This window comes from Talpa occidentalis, unplaced genomic scaffold (assembly GCF_014898055.3).
Source record: "Talpa occidentalis isolate TD23 unplaced genomic scaffold, MPIMG_talOcc4v2.1 talOcc4.7, whole genome shotgun sequence".
Classification (NCBI taxonomy): Eukaryota; Metazoa; Chordata; class Mammalia; order Eulipotyphla; family Talpidae; genus Talpa; species Talpa occidentalis.
The window spans coordinates 35189504-35202513 of NW_023605083.1; the positions used below are offsets into that span (position 1 = coordinate 35189504).

Genomic DNA, 13010 nt, shown 5'->3' on the forward strand with positions numbered 1-13010 from the left:
GTGGAGTCCACAAAGCCTATATGGAATTAGCTTTAGGACATCATTTTCCCCCTAACAATTCCTTTACAAGGAAAAAAAAGCCATGAAATCTAATTTCTCATATAAACAAGTAACTTACATAGTGATTCCCAGCCTGAATCTTAGGGAGACTTAGAGACTTATCATAAAAAATATATTTGCATAAGAGATAAAGAACTCCTCTCTCAATTCAACCTGAGAATAAAAGGAAAGCTCAAATAAGAATGACTCAGAAATGAAGATTTAGTTGTGAGAAGAAAAATTTTGAGAAGTGTGGTGACTTTTCTGTGTTCTTGTGTAACAGGGTGGTCCCCAGGAAAGGGGGAGGTTCCAGGTTCCCTGCCCCACCCAAGGAAGGGTGGAGCTGAGCAGAAAAAGGAGAAGCTGCGGAAGAGACTGAGGAAGGAAGGAAGCAGAATGGAGCCAGAAGGAGACCTGGAAGAGATGCATGGAGCCTAGAAACATGTGAAAAAACTGCGCTTGTCTTTTGGTCGTGGACTGGGTGACACAGATGTGGGTGAGACCCGTGGGGAGGTGACAATGGCAGCTTTTATCTTGATGTTGATTTTGCTCTTTTCCTTCCGGGCTTGTCTGGTTGCTTGTGACCCTTTTCTGTGGGTCCCCACTGGAAGATGCTTTAGACTTGTGGCAGGCTTTGGGGCTTTGCTCTGGGCCGATCCCATTTGGATGAACTTTTACCCACGAGGGGACGGGTAACTTTGGGTGCTTCATTTAAAAACTAGACTCTTTGCCTTACCTGTATTGTTTCCTAGTTTTATTAAAGTTCCTTCCCATTAAAGTCTTATATGTTTTGTGTTGATGCGGCGGATGGCAGAACCCATTTAGAATAGACAGGTTTGCGGGGTTTGGGCTGACCCTCTCCCTGTCCTATAACACTTGCACAGATTGATCTCCAAGTTTGAGAATAAAGGGGCTGGCATTAATTTCTGCAAGAATAGTTTCAACATGCTTGTGAAATGTGGAGTCACCTGTAACAGAGCTTTGTGATTCTTCTAACAGGGTTAACACAAATGGGAGAGATGCTTTTGCTCCTATCTCCCATTCCCATACTTTTCTTTAAGCTTCATGTCCCTTAGCAACTATGGATGCTTCAGTGCACTGGAGCTGATGCTCACTGAGAAAGTCACAGAAGCAGTTCCAGGAAGAATTATTAAGCTAGAAAAACTTTGTTTATTACTGTTTACGTGATTTCATGTGTACAAAATGTCCATGTAGCTTTCAATAAATTTAAATGGCATATTTTTCCAGGGTACTATCATGTTTTTCATCATATATACATATATACATATATGCATATGTTAGCATGCAGATAAGAGGTAACTCAGAACCCCCAAGCTTGTACACTCTAAATGGGTTCTGCCATCTGCTACATAAAGACAAAGCATACTCTTAGTATGAAAGAAATTTAATAGGATAGTGTGCATAGAGAGAGAGAAAAGGATAATAGTTTTCCAATAAAACACCCAAAGTAAATGCCCAGGCAAACAGGGTTGGAACAAAGCAAGGCCCCTGAAACCCTACAGCTCACCACAAGTCTAAGACACCTTTTGCTGGGGAAACATTGGAAAGGAGTAGAAAGGACCAGCTAAGCCTGGCATGAAAGAAACAAAAACCAGATCAAGTTTTAGGTTGCAATTGCCAGCCTCCCACCATTTCTATCATCCACATCTCTTCCAAGAGTCTCTACATATCTCAAATCCATACCTCTCGTTCCTTGTCCCCCAAGTCCCTGGCGCAAGTCCAAAGCTGAGGAGCAGGAAAGCCATCCTTCACAGGTCTTAGCTCCTCGTGTGCCCCCTTTCTCCACTACTTTTTAGGGCTCAGCTCTAAAAAGTGGAGCAAGGAACATGGAACCTCCCCTTTTTTATGGAAATTCCAGTTGGTAGCACATATGCAAAAGAGACATTTTTTAAAAGCCCTTTGAGGCAAATTTAGCATAAACTATTGTTTTTGATCAGTGTCCTTGGAAATAGAGGCTGAGTTGGGAATTCTTATGCTAATGAACCATTGAGAGAAAATGAGTATGTCAGGTAAGGACAGGGGAAGGGTGTAGGTAAAGTTAAGAGTTCAACTCAGAGGTTTTCAAAATAGACTTGAGCATCACATAAGATGTGTTCAAACGCAAATTTTCAGCCTCAGATTTTTTTCAAATTCTCTAGGCTCCAGTAATCTGTTTTTACTGATGAAGTTTCTGGAATTAGTGCGGGGTCCTTGGGTTCACTCTTGGAAAAGTTTCACCAGAAACTTGTCCTGTTTCAGCGACACAGCGGTGAGTTTCCCGGGTGAATTTCTACACGAGACAGAGACGGTAGATATATTGAAAGGGCAGGTTTATTAGGGAAGGGATAAAACAGTTAAAGAAAACTTGCATAGACACAAGTGGACAGGAAGAGCTGCCCCAGAAGGGAAAGGTTTGTTGAGAGGCCTGCATGGTTGCAGGCGGGCGGCCTTGACAGGTCACGGGCAGGCAGGAAGTCTGCTGCCCTGCAGAGGGAGACAGTTGGTGAAAAGAGGCACCTGCATAGCCACAGGTGGGCAGTGGGATTGCTGCCCCAAGCCTGTGCAGAGACTATACTCATATAGTCTTCTTCTGTTTGGGAGGGGTCACTCCTTATGAGCCTTCGGTTTGTTGCTGATTTTGGATAACCATGCAAAATCCAAAAGGGACCAGAAATTCCAGGTTGGGCAGAGAAGATTCCAGGATGGGCACAATCTCTGTATCTTTACCCTCAGGTATGTTATCTACTCCGTGTAGCAGTCTGATCTTGCTTGGGTCTTTTGTCTTGTGATAAGGAACTTGTGTCTAAGGGTCATGACCTCTACAGCGAGGTTAATGGTCATGTTATTTTCCTCTACCCCCACCTCTTTGTGTGAGTCAGGTTCTGGTCTTATGGCACACCTCCTTTTCAGCTTGTTTTTTTTTGTTTTTTGTTTTTTTTAATTCCTTTCCTCCATCATTACTAGCCCTCCAGGTAATTCTTTTGCCCACCAAAATTTGAGAAGCACTGGTCTAACTGCAGTCTATGCTCAGACTCATAGAGTATGAACCTGAAGCAGCTCTGGTGCCATAGATTTGTCCATAATGAATCTGTTAGAGCAGGTTGTGCACTACCTATGTGTTACTATTGATAGAAATATCCTCCCAGGCATTTCTTGGGGGGTGGCTATCATGGACTATTCTTATGGGAGGGGTACAGCTATGGATGTTTGATAGCCAACATTTACAGTAAATGGAGAGGAACACACAGATCTGGTAAAGAGCATCTGACTGGGACCTCAATAATTTTTTTTCTAAACAGCCTTATGATCCCCAATTCAAAGTGAAATTTTCAAACCATGCGGACTGAGCACCTCACAAGGGGAGAAAATGGAATAAAACTAACGGGGAGATTAGGGATCCCTCATTCCTTTGCATATTTTATTTAGTAAATAAACAAAGCCACCTGAATGTTAGGAGTAAAAATCCTCTATTTAGAATTATTGAGGAGAAGACTGCAAAGAGGTCATGGAAAAGGATGATAATTCTTTGCTGGGGAGAGGACTTCTGAGGAATACTTTCATGATGAAGAACTTCCTGCATTTACTTGCATGTCAAATGGGAGAGTACTGATAGCTTCAGAGAGCAGGAATCCAGCCCATGTCCCAATGTGGGTGGCATCATGAAAAGAGAACTTTTAACAGTGTAATTCCCATAAAAAGGGGGGGGGTTCCCTGCCCCACCCAAGGAGGGGAAGAGGGAAGAAAAGGTAGAAAAGACTGGGAAAAGGACTTGGAAGGGGATAAAGGAAGGAGAAGTCTTGGAGGAGGCACTTGGAGGAGAGATATGAAGAAGAGGCCATGCTTACTTCTTGGCATTGGACTTGTACCAGGAAATCGTGGGGCATGGAAGGAGGCACTTGAAAGCATAAGAGATGAAGGTGAGAGACCCATGGGGAGGCTGACACTGTGAGCCTTTAATTGATTTGTGTTTTGATTTTGCTCTTTTCCTTCCAGACTTCCCTGGCCCCTTTTGCTCCTTTCCTGTAGTTCTCCACCAGAAGGTGTCTTAGACTTGTGACAATCTTTGGGCCCTTAGCAGCCCTGCTTTGGGCCAACCTGTGGCTGGGAATTTATCCATGAGGGGATGGGGAACTTTGGTGTCTCATGGGAAACATTTTGAACTATATTCTTTCTCTTCTCTCTAGCGCACACTAATAGTATTAAAGTTCTAATCTAGTAAAAGTCTTAGTGCAGTAAGTTTTGTCCTTATGTGGCAGATGGTAGAACCCATTAAAAGCATGCAGGTTTGGGGATCTTGGGGTGTCCCTCAGTCTGACCACTAAAATAACCATACCAATGAACAAGATTTGTGCCCTGACATCATGCTCTGTCTTATTGCTGGGGCATTTTGCTTGTTTCTTCCTCTGCTTATGCTCACTCATGATATCTGAAGGAGACATTTCCAAAAGGGAATTTATCATATAGATCACAGTCATCTTTGATCTAGTCTTGCAGCTGCTAAGTTAGTAAAAACTTCACATTTCCTAATGGAAACCTCCCCTGAGAAAAGCATATATCTTTTCAAAACCACGTATTGTGGTCCTTGATCATTTTTAACTTTGCATTCTGATGGTTATTAACTTGACTGTCTACCAAGTTTATAGGTTTTTTTTAAGGCCAAATGGTTACTTACTTGTATATCATATTTATATTCCCGTTAGAATCTACTATAGTGTTGGGAAAATAGTATATACTCTAAAAAAAAAAAATACTTGCAAAATTGATTTCCTTGATTCTATCAGGAGTTTTTTTTCACTTTTATGCTTAAAAAAATAACCACATTGAAGTAACGCAAATATAAATCAACTCCAACCAGTGCAAATAGTAAAAATCTGAAGGATACTACCTGCTATTCTCCAAGTACACACAAAAGCAATGTTTTAACACTTATATGAGTCTTTGGGCCTCTTATCTCTGACACCATCCTTATATTTTAACACAATGCAATTTTCTTTCTTTTTCAGTTTCCCACTGCTACTGTATTGTGCAATGCTTGGGAAATTCACAAGTCATACATAAATTCTTACTAGAAGTTTGCATTCAACATTGGTTTAGTTCAGGTATATATAAACTTAATCATACTACAAATTATTATCTGAATTATCCTACTAACAGTACATAGAGTGTGTATCTACATTAAACTCTGCTGAAAATTTTTTTCAGTACAAATACTAGTGACAGGTCTAGACACCTAGAGGTCTGCAAGTCAGTTGAAGCTTTGAGATATCTCAGGCCTCATAAAACAGACCTGGTATGTTTTTTCATGTCAAAGAGGAAGATGCTAAGGGATAGTGCTGGATTCAGACAATTGAAATGCATTGACTGTCACAAATCATCAAAGGCCAATGGTGTCATTTCATTAGCACAGAATGGAAGAGACCAAGTCTTAATGCACTGCTCTAGACACAACTATTTATACAGAAACCACTTCTTTTTATTTTGAGTCCCTTCTATCTCTTTACAGAAAAAGAAGAATCTTTTTTTAAAAAATGCAAAATAAAATCTGTGGTATTTTCACTCAGTTGTTTCTTTACTTCTCTATTGCAAGGAGCAAACAAAACTAAGACTTTGTTCTGACATAGCATAAAAGAGATATCTTCTATTCAGTGAAAATTACATCGATTCAAAAGCAGGCAAGGGAATCATCCAGCTAGCAAACAAAGTGGGTTGTTCAAGAAAAGAACATGTTACAGCGTATACTTTATTGCTACATCCAGATTATTGCTTCCTTTGTGAATTGGAGGCAGCTTGAAGGCAAGAACTGTCTCTACAACTTTTATAAATTCTCACATAATACCATATAGTAATAAGTTTCAGGGTCAAATTAATAATTAGTTTATTTCATTTTTTGTTCACTGATCTTGAGCTGGATTGAAATTTTCTTGCTTTATGTTTTCCCCTTTAGTAAGTGGGTGCTTCATGTATGATTTTACCAAGGTAACATACTATATTTTATAGAAAACCAACAATTGCATTCAGTGCTAGTCTCCATTTAACTAGTGCCTCTTCTCTTTGCAATGAATTTTAGCAATTTTACTTCCAGAACCCTTTGCAGTCTGTCAAATTATTTCAAATTCGATTAAGATTAGCATGCTTCATTTATTAAAACATCTTAGAAATATTTTCTTCCTTCAAGCTAGTAGCTCTATAATTATAAGCTCTATAACTGGTGAATAAGATAAAATCATTTTTTTTTTACATTAAAGGAAGCAGGAAGAATTTCTCCACAAAATTCTTTTAGTTTATATGCCTTTGGCATTTCAACATGTAAATACTGGAATCTAAAAATCACAACAACTCAAGCCAATTCAAGGTTTTGTTTTCTTAGAGAATGTAAGAAAAATGCCGACAGGCTATTTGAATTTAGATTTGAAACAAATACAGAAAACTGCAGTGAAAATAGTGTGGTTTAATAGTGTAGACACTTTGCTATCTATGTCATCATCCTCTAAGACAGTTCTTCAGAGAAAAGTCAGAGGAAATGGAAGGGAAGAATAGCACAATTCAGCTCCTATCTCAATTGCCTCTTGCAGCATCTCTGAATCATGGACCAGGATTGAGTGCAATTCTGTGGCAAAAAAGTGCAGCTTCTTTTGCAGATCACCTGTGTTGTTAAAGTTGAAACTGGTGTGAGACCATTTGTCTTCAAAAGTTACATCTGTCCTCACTTTCCTGTCTCTTTTCAGATTTGCTTCCTGAGAGCTGATCCTGCTCACCTTTAGGATTCCATGTCCCAAGACAGACATACAGCGAACAGCACTGTGTAGAATTCTTCACCAATTCTCTCAACTGTGTAAAGTCCTATTTCTACAGTATATTACTTACTCAATGTCATTCTAAGAGCTGTGCTTCCTTGATTGAATCTAACTGGTACAGAAATTTGTAAACAAAGGGGTTCCAAGGGAAAAGAAAAAATGTGTGGATGGTTTATATATACTAGTTATGGATTATCTGAAATCTTTTAATTTTTTTTAAGAAGTGCAGTACAGGCCAGAGATGCAGGGGGCATTGAGAAGATTCACCAGAGACAGAGTGCGGAGCAAAACAGGCACGGATTGACTGAAATACACTGCTGAGGGGATCAGAAGGGAAGATAGGGGAGGTCTGCTGCACCATGTGGGTTGCCCCCCGGCCAGCCAGGGATTGAACTCCCACAGCAAAGGCCACAGACAGCTTCACAGCACTGTGCTCAACCCTCTGCACCACCATGGAGGCTCCCTGAAACTTTTTTTAAATTGTTATATTTAAAGGAATCAGTGATCTTGTTGCCATTAATAAAGAGGAAACTGAGAGTTTATGGCATGACAGAAAATTATTTAAATTCCAACCTGTAGATGAATTTAATCATGTTTCCATAGAAGGAAAATCTTTAGGTAACCAAGTATGTGTTTCCACAATGATTTTAGTTAAAGAAAAAATAGAATGGTATTGGTATTGGTTGATCACTTCTAAATTCCTAGCACAAGGTCCAGATAAAGGAGCTGAAATCTCCTATTCTTTCAAAAACTCTTATCTCTAATTGCTGCAGGATCACAATCTGAAATGAAATGAAAATGAAATTTAAAGTCTATAGGAAAACAAATCTGATTCAATCCAATTGAATTCTCAACTTTCTGCTTTCTTGTATGTTAAAATTAGGCATTGATTGGAAAGGAGTTTCACCCTGAAAGTGGATGAGCTATGTAAGTGCAAATCTGAAACTAGGGATCTTGAATCCTCAAATTCCACTAAGCGGCATTTGTCAGTAGAAGGACCCCTTTTCTAGGGATGACGTTTTTACTCTTTCATAAAGAATATTTAATTACTTGTTACAGGACTATTTTTCTTATGTAGGACCTACTGTGATCTAGATTTGTCATAATTGAATTCCAGGGCCAATTCTTCAAGGTGTTTTGTAAAGTTAGGTGATTGTTTCTAGAAAAACTGTTGAAAAATAGCTTCTGGCTTATTATTAGCCTCTTATTGAAATTAACTGACTTTCTATGGACCATTATATCATGATGTAACCTGAGCGTCCCATCACAGAGTTGATGTCTTCTGATTTATCAAGTCTAATATTGGGCATGCATTCTGCCATCACACAGATACATATCCTACAGTGGGTAAGAGATAGGGTTCAAGCAGGTCAAAAGTCACAAGTAAGTTGAATCAGTAAGTGCTATAGGTGTTCCTGACCCCTATCCCTGATATACTGCTTTTGAACTCTCAGTTTGCACACAGAGCCTTACAGGAATATCCCTATGACCAGTTACTCAGGAAGAAAAAATTAGGATTAGTTTATAAGTGATTCTATATACTACACTGGCATTACCTGCAAAAAAAAAAAAAAAAACAGCACCAGCATTCCAGACCTCCCTATGGGTGATCCTGAAGATGAGTATGGTTAAGGGAAACCTCAGGGTGCAGAATTCCAAGCAGTTAATTGGTGGTTTGTTTTACCAAGAAGGAAATATGACCAGATATAGAAGGAGATATGTCTGTGCTATTCATAGGCAAAACCTAGAGATTTTGATTGGCAGTCAAGCACTTAGAAATGAACATATTAGATGTGGAAAGACATTTTTAAGTAGAAAGGTTGTAGTTCTGTGCTTCCCAAATAAATGTTCATTGAAGAGCAGCTTAGCAGAGGAGGATCTTAATAATCAGATGTGCAAGATGATCATTTCTGTAGATATCTGCTTCTTTCCTCAGTTATTTCTTCCTTGCTCCATGAACTCCCAAACAAAGTAATCAAAGTGGCAGGTGAATTCAATGCCAGACCCAGAAACATGGACTTCCATTCATCGAGGCCAACTTTGCTACAATCGCTGTTGACTGACTGCCCAATTGCTAACAATTGATCCTAGCATTGAATCTCTAAATGGCATCATATCCTGGGGTTATTAGTCATCCACTTGGTGACAAATTAATTATATTAGGCCATTTTCATCAAAGAAAGGCCAACACTTTTTCCTCACTGGAATAAATTTTGCACTGTAACATAAACATAAATTCCTAAAATAGCTCCAGTCTATTCTGGATATGAATTTACTTTCCAAGCCTACAATACTCTATCAAAAACACCCTCAGTGAGAATGCCTGATTCACCATTATGATGTTTCACACAGCATTGCTTCTAAACAAAGAGCCCATTTTATAGCAAATGAATGTGACAACAGGCTTTTGGAAGTTAGTGCTAATGGAAGTCACTAACCTTAACATGTTTCTTACTATTTTGAAGCAAATAACTTGAAGACTTAGAGTGGCAGACAAGTGACATGTTGGGAAAACAGGTAATGTCCTACATGATGTGATTACGTGCTCTAAATCAGTGACTACTATACAATGCTGTTTCTTCCATAACTGGGAAAGATGGGCTATATATGGGAGTGGCACCTTTGTAACCCCTATTGATAGTCTAGTGAAAGAAATTTTGGTTTCCTTTTTTTCTGAACTGGTCCTGATGCTCTGTGGGGGTCATTTTGCTCTCCTCAAGTCAGTAAACAAAAGGAAGGGCTACTTTATTGGCTGAGGTGATTAGTTTATGCTGCCAAAGTTTATGCTGCAAACTGAGTTGCAATTAAAATGGCAGGGGAGAGAAGTATGATTTGAGTACAGGACATCCTTTGTGATATTTTTATTCTTCCCAGATCTTGTGGTGAATGTGATTGAAGAACCTTAACAACCTGATATATGTCGTACTCTATTGACATAGACCCTGAAAGCTCTATTACAGACGCTTGTTCTTCCTCTGAAAAAAATGAAAAGTGGGGTCTTCCAACCAGGCGGAAATCACAACCAGAAAAGAGGCTTATTGAGATCAAAGAGAACATGAAAAAGATGTAAGTACCTGCCACAATCATATAAATAGTTACAGAAATACGGATTATAGTTACTATTTTCTTATTTTGATATAAATAGATGCATGTATTAGCTAATTATTTTCTTTCTTTATCTGCTATTCTGCCATTTAAAATATATTAATATTAATTTTATCTCAGCATTTAATTTTATTTCAGCATTTGTGCTGTTGGCTAAAAACGGGTTTGTGAACATGAAGTAAGAAAAGGAATGAACAATGCCCAAGTTTGTTAAAATGACAGAAATTAAATTCCTCATTTTGGACAGTCATATTTTTAGTTGTACAATGAATTATTGCATCAAGCCAGGAAGAAGAAAATTTTTATTAATGTCTTTATTTGGAAATTAAATATAGTTGCAAGATATTTGCATGGATATCAGTTTGATAAGAATTATGGAATCTCATTGTTTTATACTGTGCTAGCCTGACTGATCAAAAAATCTCCCCAAAATTCCTTTGTCTTTATGTTCACAGGTTAGGGTTTGTCAAAAGAAAAACTTGAAGTTGAAAGTTCAAAGTGAAGCATCAATCATTATAGGCTGAAAATTGGTGTGAGATACCAGGCATCACTGCTACTCAAGCAAAATGTCACTGAACTGCTAATCTACCTTCTAGGTATAGGGCACTACTAATCTTGTGGTTCTCTCTGCTTCCACCAGCTCTCCTTTAACATCACTTAGCTTTAGAACAGGTACTGATACAATTTCATGGTAAATTTTCCAGATTTTCTGCTGGTCACTCAAGTCATTGAGATTGGAGGGAGTTTTTCCTTATGGGTACCAGTTTGTTATTAATTTTGCTGCCTCATGCCTACCTCTTTTTTTTTTTTTTTCCCTGATTAATGTTCCTCATAACCTAAAGGCACTTCAAGTCCATCACCACAAGCAAAGACAAGCGTCTTCCATGACTGTGTAAGATCTAATTCCTACAAAAATACCTTTATTTCTTATCCCTCACAAGTTTCTGCTTCCTTGATAGTCTCCTAATTAAAACAGTCTACAAAGACTCTAATAAAGACTCAGAAAGGAACTTCCTCATAGTCATCAATAATCTGTCCTATATAGTCATATCATACTGAAAGTTGATCAGTTGCTGAACATTCTTATTTTCTAACATTCATGAATACATATTTAAAGTGTCATATCAGCTGACATATTTACTGCAGTGACCATCTCTAGACCACAGAAGAGTTATGGGATCAGGCTTTTTGTACCTTCACTCAGACAGCAAATGCTGAGTAGAAATCCCAGGCTGTATTTGGCAAAGAGCGTATGTCTTCACATCTGTTGTTTTCTGCTTCAGAGATTGCATTGTCCCATGCTACTTAATTGACTAAAAATATTCTAATTTAGAGAGATATTGTGGAGAGGTGACCATATTTCCTTATTTGATTTTTGGACCTCAAACAAACTGAGTTCTATTTTAAGAGCTAAGAATTGAGAGTAGACATTAAAGAGTTAATAGGTTGGATTGAAGAATTACTCCTTTAGGAGTAACAATTGGGTCCTTCTAGTGAATGCAATAAAAACCTGGAGTGGGGGTGGGGAGTTACACTTAGACAAGAAAACTCTGATCTATATCAAAATGACAGCAAAGATCCAATTTTCTACAGGACACAGATTATTAGGGCATACGTTTGGATATATATCTATAAGTCAATGCTCTGCAATGATGGTAGGGAATAATAATGACATCATGAGTATCTCTTGTGGGTTTGTTAAACTATCTTTGAGAGTACTTTACAGCATCTCAAATCCATATATTTTGCAACATAATTAAATTGTCATTCGGAAACACATAAATCATAGTAAACATATACTTATTTATTTTAACAAAGTATAGAAAAACATTTGAGTATTTTCCAACCATACCTTCAAAAATAAGGGAAAGAAAGGAGGAGAGGAAGGGAGAAAGGAAAGAAGGAAGAAACTCATATACCTAGAATTAATTAAAAAAAACAAACAAACTTGGTTTTAATGTCCTCATTTACGTAGTAGTATTTCATACTCTGTTTTTGAAAGTTGCGCATTAAATACAGGGGGCAGAAGAAGGGAAAACTGCCTTTGCCACTTTTTTGTATAAGCACACATTTATATTTCTAGGTTTCCTTGCAAACGCCATTGCAGGTAGCATGGTATCTCAACTAGGTTTCATTGCATTGTTCTACTAGTAGGAGGGAAGTGTTGCACTGGGAACTGGAGTAAGTATTTGCTGTCAGTAAGTGAATATTGGGCTTCCCTTGTGCCCCCAGGGGTTGAGATGCCAACTATGAAGCTGTCCGCACACTTTATGGCATGAGTTCCATCCCGGGCCTGCCAGGGAGATACCCATATGGCACAGCAGACCTCTCCTGATTCGCCCACTGCTCCCCTCAGCAGTGTATTTCAGTCAATCCACCTGTTCTGTTCCCTGCTCTGTCTCTGGTGAATCTTCTCACCCCCCACACCTCTGGCCTGTGCCCCAGCTCTTGTAAGCATAAATAAATAAAAATCATTTTAAAAAATAATAAGTGATTATCTGTTATGCTCCAGAAACTTTATGTTTGTATTCAGAATAAATTTGAAAAATATAGGTCTTAAAAACTTACATGGTCTTCATAAATGAAATATATGAGGAACAGTTCTTTTAGATGTTGCACAAATAAGGAATATTTTTAAAATATCAAATCAATCTAGAGGAATTCATTATCATTTTTTAAAGATTTATTTATTTATGCATAGAAGAACTGGGGTACAGGCAAGAGATGTGGTGGGTGAGAGAATTCACCAGAGGCAGAGTGGGGAAAAGAACAGGCAGATCAACTGAAATACACTGCCGGGGGGAGCAGCGGGCAAGCCAGGAGAGGTCTGCTGCACCATGTGGGTAGCTCCCTGGCTGGGTATCAAACTTGTGCTGCAGTGGCTGCAGATAGCTTCATAGGTTGCACCTTAGCCCCCTGTGCCACCAGGGACTCCCAGCAATTCTTTTTTTTTTAAAAAAGATTTATTTATTTATGCATACAAGAACTGGGGTACAGGCCAGAGACCTGGAGGGTGAGAAGACTCACCAGAGACTGAGTGGGGAACAGAACAGGCAGACTGACTGAAGTACT

General features: G+C 38.7%; 1 long non-coding RNA gene across 1 annotated transcript; it reads left to right on the forward strand.

The window, feature by feature from the left end:
• Window positions 1-320: 320 nt before the first annotated feature.
• On the forward strand, window positions 321-9894 carry LOC119232934 (uncharacterized). The gene is made up of 4 exons (XR_005122220.2): window positions 321-531; window positions 6765-6871; window positions 9299-9350; window positions 9708-9894. It is a non-coding gene; the product is annotated as an uncharacterized LOC119232934 (long non-coding RNA).
• The last annotated feature ends 3116 nt before the right edge of the window (window positions 9895-13010 follow it).